Source organism: Solanum tuberosum, unplaced genomic scaffold, assembly GCF_000226075.1.
Source record: "Solanum tuberosum cultivar DM 1-3 516 R44 unplaced genomic scaffold, SolTub_3.0 scf00031, whole genome shotgun sequence".
In the NCBI taxonomy this organism is placed as follows: domain Eukaryota; kingdom Viridiplantae; phylum Streptophyta; class Magnoliopsida; order Solanales; family Solanaceae; genus Solanum; species Solanum tuberosum.
Genome location: NW_006238957.1, coordinates 2,274,155 through 2,280,401, shown reverse-complemented (window position 1 = coordinate 2,280,401; position 6,247 = coordinate 2,274,155). Strand labels below are relative to the sequence as shown.

At 38.4% G+C, this 6,247-nt stretch overlaps 1 long non-coding RNA gene across 1 annotated transcript in view; it reads left to right on the top strand.

Moving 5' to 3' along the window:
- Nucleotides 1-5,400, top strand: part of LOC107059654 (uncharacterized) — a 64,045-nt gene extending 58,645 nt beyond the window's left edge. The window contains exon 3 of the long non-coding RNA XR_001472808.1: nucleotides 5,172-5,400. This is a non-coding gene — a long non-coding RNA (uncharacterized lncRNA). The remainder of the gene's footprint in view (nucleotides 1-5,171) is intronic.
- The last annotated feature ends 847 nt before the right edge of the window (nucleotides 5,401-6,247 follow it).

The following is a 6,247-nucleotide window of genomic DNA, read 5'->3' as shown; positions in this document are numbered from 1 at the left end:
CATTGAATATGTACTCCTAACATGTATATGATCACACATTCATATAGGGGTCATATAGGTAGGGGTCATTCCACACTAGTACCTAACATAATCAATCATGTAGACCACACCTTATCCCTAACATTATCATTCACATTATACTCCTCATCATCAACACACTTTAACATCATGCTAGCATTGAGGATTTCATACATAACCTTCATAGCATAACTTCATAAACATATGCATCATAATCATCAATTCACTTCACATCTATTGCCTTCAAGGCCATGATCTCAACATGTAAAGATAGAAAATAAGTAAACACCTCCACCATAAGTGGATCAAACCTCACAACATCAATTCTCATACTATAGGCTAGAAGTTAGGTCAACTTACCAATTCTCCAATCCATGATCACCATGGATCAATCCTCAACAATTCATAATCAATTGACATAGATAGAAATAGGAATCAACAATGTATTTCAATATCATAAACATAATCTAAGTACAATTCCATAAACAAAGGGATCAACCCATAACTTAGCTCATAAGGCCATAATTCTCAACTCATCAATATACCAAAAATTCAACATGAATAAGTATATATAATCATAGGAAACATCAATACAATCTAATCTAAACATAACTTCACCAATAGAGATCATATTCACAAAGACCCACATCATAGGCCCATTTTTGAGGATTTGGGGATCATGGGTTCTTCAAGAATTCCTTTGAAAATTGTCTTAAACACATTAATTCCATATTAATTCATCAATATAATGACTTAGAAAATCGTTTGACAAGGAACCCATGTTTAGATTGAAAATTGGAATTTTGGTGTTTGAGTCGCTTTTGAAAATCTTTGATAGAACTCCTTGAATGAGAGGTTATTCAAGGATCAAGAGTCACCATAACTTAATCATTGAAGACCCATGAAATTGAAGAAAAATCAGTTGACAACCTATCTTCTAGCTTGAGCTTCATCAAGGTCTTCAATGGAGTTTTTTTAGAGAATCTATTTTTGAGAGGGAAGGGACAATTTGAAGAATGGGGTCTAATTTTAGGTTTAGGGGGTTTTAACCAACTTTAAAAATACCCCTAAAATAGGTAGAATAACCGTTTATAATAATTCCCCAAAGTACCTAAACAACCCCTCACTTAGTTGGACCCTTTTAAACAAGTCAAACCTAAGCTTTATTTTCGCAGATTTCATCGGGAAACAAGTTCGCAACGCGGAGGTGTTCCCGCAAGTTTTTCATAAATTAAATCCGAGACAGTAGAGTCCGCGACATGTCCGCGATGCGGACCAAACTTTTTGGCCCTTAGTGGAGCAGGTCTGCGACGCGGAGCCACTCCCTCCATGCACAACTTCAAGCTGCCTTGGCAGCTTGCTTGGCCAAGGTTGGGGTCCTCCTCAGAGACCCTTAGGGTGGCCCCCGGGGAATCATATCCGAACATTTTGACCCTAAAAATATTTATTAAGACACTAGGGTCACCTCCACTGATTTTAGACTCCAAACAACACATAAAAACATGAACAACATACTAGAACACACCAACACGTAAAGGACTTGTTTCCAAACGTCTTGGTCGTCCCTTAACGTTTGACTTCTAAACTCTTTAAAACTGACTAAAAAGGCTATTCTTCATTATTTTAACAGGTTATTAATGCATAAAACCCATGTGAGGCTCTACTTCATCCTACTTTATTTTGAGGGTCGTCACAAGTAGTTAGCTTTCCTTAGTTGTGGTGGTCTTGTTTGGTTACTTTCTCCATTTGTTTTAGTATTTCCTCGATTGTGGAGTTGTGTTTCCGCTTGTTCAACTCCTTTTGGATTCATTTGTTTTTTGTGGTCTTAGAGGTTGGTTATGGACAGTTGGAAATTGGAGGTGTGATCCTTTGTTGTGCCTAAACTAGATGTTGTGTTGTTTCTTTAGTGTTGTGTGATATCCCTCGAGGCCGGTGTATGATTTAGAGTCGGAATAATGGTGTTTATTGGTTATTTCAGGCCTTATCCTAGTTGGGAAATGGAAACTTGCTAAAAAGATTCATCTTTAGGATAAGGTCATAGTTACTCGTGGGATTTATGAGTTGGATCTAGTTAAGGATGCATGGTTTGCTTTTATCCGACTTGGTAGCTTGCGTGGTTCGTGATAGGGTTGGTACCCTTGGGCCACTATTAGCCAGTTGACTATGTTGATACACCTCCTGCCGACTTAGTTTTCCTTGGGATGGGATGTTTGGCACAGATTTATGGTGGTGGAGCAGTTCTGGGCTCGTGGTATCGATGTTTCAGAAGTTCCTTTGGTTGGAGTAGGTAGCTGGAGTTGGGCTTAGTGCTACCTTATTATTCACAGGATAGTCATCCTTTGGATTAGCATGGTTAGATTTAGAAGGTCATGTTTGAGATGGGTTTGTTGGTTTGAGGGTTAGAAATAGATTTTGGGCTTTGCCTTGGGCTGAGTTCCTTATTTGGGCAGTTTTCATTTGTTGATGTTCAGGAGGAGCCTATTGGTTTTTTTAGGTTGACGTTGTGTGGGCTTGCAGGAAGGTTTCAATTGGTGCTGGAGATGTTCAGGATAGCTAAGGATCGACAAAATGCTCTTAGTGGTTAGAGGATGTTAGATATGGAGCATAAGGTTAGTTTTTTTATTTGGGAGTTGGGTTGCATCAACCATGGTTCTGCATTTACTCAATTTTATTGTTTTGGTGTGGTGTTGGCCTTTTCAAATGAATCAGGTGCTTTCAGGCAAGTTCGGTTCAGTTGGGTGAGAGTTGGAGACCAAAATGGATTTGGAGGAATTTTTGGAATTTTGAAGTGAATTTGAGGATTTTCCTGTTAGCCTGAGTTCTGTGATGGCATTGTGCAATCCGAGAGGTTCTCTCAGGGTCTAGCGGAGCATGCGGACTCAGTATCCTTGTCTTGTTGTGCTTTTAGGTTGTGCCTATCCTTCTACTTTCGCGGACGAAAGTCCTTTTATTAGTGAATGTTGTAATGACAATCCAAGTCATTTTCTTCATTTTCCGATCTTTTCAGCGTTTAGAGCTTTCCTGTAGCGACCATAAGTCATTTATGCCTTGTTGGGACTGACAGTTTGGTCATCGGGTCTTTCATTTGGATTTTGTGCAAGTTTTCATATTTTGGAGCCTCTAAAACTTGAACAGTTGACTTCTATCAAAAGTTCAGGAAGACAGCCTCAGAATGTAATTCTGAAGGTTTCATCAACTCCGGAAGTGCCATTTAAGGCTAGGGGCATTGTTGATTCGTACCCCGAGACTTCTGGCGTGAGTTTGTGTTGTTAGGCATTTTAACTTTGAAGGTTAAGCTAAGGGTTCACTTTGGTCAACATTCTTGGTAAACGTGCTTAGATGAGAATTCCTTCGGCGCGGTTAGATTTGAAACGTTGAGTTTTGTCTATAACGACCTTTTATGCGGTTCCCTAGGCTTCTGGTCTCATTTTGAGCCTTCTTTTAGTTTTAAGCTGAAAATGGTACTTAGGTGTTGAACCGACTTTTCATCGAAATGACCTTGGATGGAAGTCTCGATGGTTCCATTGAGTCTGGAATGTCGATTATACTGGGATAGCATATTTGGTTTATTTTTATCGGGTCCCGAACGAATTTCGAGGGTCCGTTCGGAGACTTTGGAAATAGCAAAATCTGGTGTTGCAAGTGCAGACCTTTAGCGACCAGAATTTAGTCTTTTAGCGACTAAATATAGTGGTTTAGCGACAAGAATCGCTGATATATAAATAGAAAAATATCAGCTTCACCCTCATTCTAAAACATCGATATCTTGAGTTAGGAAGCTTTATTTTGGGTGATTCAAGTTGTGTTTCGTCTGAAATTGGTGTGGCTACATGTGGGACTAATCAAGGAAGCGTGAAAGTCGGAGTTTTGAGGTAATTTCTTCCTAGAAGGGGCTGCCCAAGTCCTTTGATGGTATTTTTTCTTGTGTTTTGTTACATGGACTGTTTTAGCCCATTTTCGAGGCACAATTTTCTTGGGCTATTTAGAACCTTTTGATTGAGTCAATTTTGGAATTCCCGATGCGGGTCCCACATTCCCATATTGACTCCATTTTGGGTCCATTTCCAATTGTTGCAAATTTGTGTCTAAACGTCCGTAATGACGTTGTAATTGATAATTTGATAGTTTGGTGGTGTTCGGAGGTGCTACGAATGCAGATAGCTTGTGTGTTTTTGATTTGGACCACTCGTGTTCGGCTTTAAGGTAGGCTTCAGTCTACTTTCTTGATTGAGCTTCTTAGATAATGCCTAGTATAGATTTCATGTAATTTTGGATGGTATTTGTCAGGTATTTAGCTTTCCTCTTGTTATTCCATCATTTCTTGATTCCGTAGGAGCCTCGTTTATTATGGGTGTTGGGATCCTTAGTGTAGATTGTGGCTTCGTTTGTGGAGTAGATGATCTTACTTATTCTTGTTAGGATTGATTCGTGGTTGCCTTAGAATAGGTTGCACATTTGATGCTTTAGGTTGTGTTGTATCACCTCGCAGTTATTATTTGCTCCCTTTAGGAGTTGTTTTGGATCGCTCTTCTTGCGTTGATGCTTGCGACCTTGGTGGTTCATGGTAGTCGTGGGTTGGTCCTATCTTTTCTCAGTCTAGGACTTGAGCAATGTGATTGGAGTAGGGCGTCATCTCTTGGGTTTAGTCCCTCTTTACTGATTTGAAATCTCTTATTGATCCCTTATCTTGTTGATTAGTGGTGGGCATGTTGTATCCTTATTGAGCTTATGATTATACTGTTGGGCCCGAGGCCGTAGGTGAGGACTAGTTGGATCCTAGGTTAGTACTCTTTGCTTTGGTAGTGTGGTTTCGTTGACTATATTTTTTCTCTAATATTGCTTTATTGTTACCGAGTAGGTTTTGTCTTTAGAATTGTAGTTGTGGGTCCTCCTGACACTGGGTAGTTGACTAGGCATCTTAGTTGCTTGCAATTAGGTTGTTGGCTTGTGATCTAAGTACATTCTTAACTCGACTTCTTACCCCTTATTTCCTATTTCTATTCTTTATTTCTTGGCTACTTCAGTATCTCCTATTTTGTTACTTGTGCTATGCTTTCATTAATACTTGTTATTTATGCTATATTTGAGCTTAGTTAGTCGTTGTCTGCTGAGTAACGTTTTTGGTACTCATACTACACTTCTACCCCCTGCAGATTGCAGTTGGATTCGTGCGGAGCAGCTTGGGATTTCAGAGATTAGGGTGAGCTTCTGGCGTCTGGAGCTATCAGTTTCCATCTGTTTTGTCTAGGGTTAGTCTTTATATTGTATTCAGACGTATCCTGTACTTGCCTTGTATTTGTGCAAGTCGTGTACTCTTATTTTTCATTAGATGCTCAACTATTGATTGATGTTAGCTCTTTGGATGGTTCATATATTATTTTTTATTGATTATCCTTTCTTCGCTTGATATAAGTTTTACGCTTTTTATTGTTGGCTTCGGCTTGGTAGCTCGTTTCTTATGGCTCTGGGCTAAGGGTTAGGCTTACCTACTGGTGGGATGTAGTAGGTTCCATCATGACCTAAGAAATTTGGTCATGACACTACAACACCTACGAATAGAAAAAAATAAAAAAGACTCCATTTTATTTTATTTTATTTTTTCTTTCGAAAATTCACCAACACATTCACATATTTTTCATTAATTTTCATACAAACACAATACATAGACTATTACATATAACCTACAAAAGATTTGTGGGGGTTCTAATCAAGCTTCTGTCAAACTTTTACGGTACTCAACTTTACCTTATTTCTTAATTTATTTATGGAATTTGATGTAATTATGTGATTTTTTTTGTTTCCCACCCGGTGTTTGGAGCCTGCATTTGAGCTCTGACTAAATTCGAATTGCGCTTTGCAGGGCCCATTTGGGGATAGCTTTCTCAACAAGATTTTCTCCCTACCCAGAAGTTCGAACCCAAAATCTCAGATTAAGGGTGGAGCAGTCCCACCACAACCCATTTTGGTGATGTAATTATGTGATTAGTTTCCTTATAGTTGTGTTTTATTCATAATATGATTGAAATAGATATTGGATTAAGTTTTATATCTCTATTTAATGAATGAAGATAGTTTTAATCGGTGATAATTTTATTTATTTATTTTTAATTGCTAGTTGTTATTTCTTAAAAATGAACGGGTCATGACGATGTTCTTGTCTTGATTTAGATGTCAATAATGATAAAGTAGGAATTATTAGGCTCAAAAAATTATTGTCATTTTTATTTTA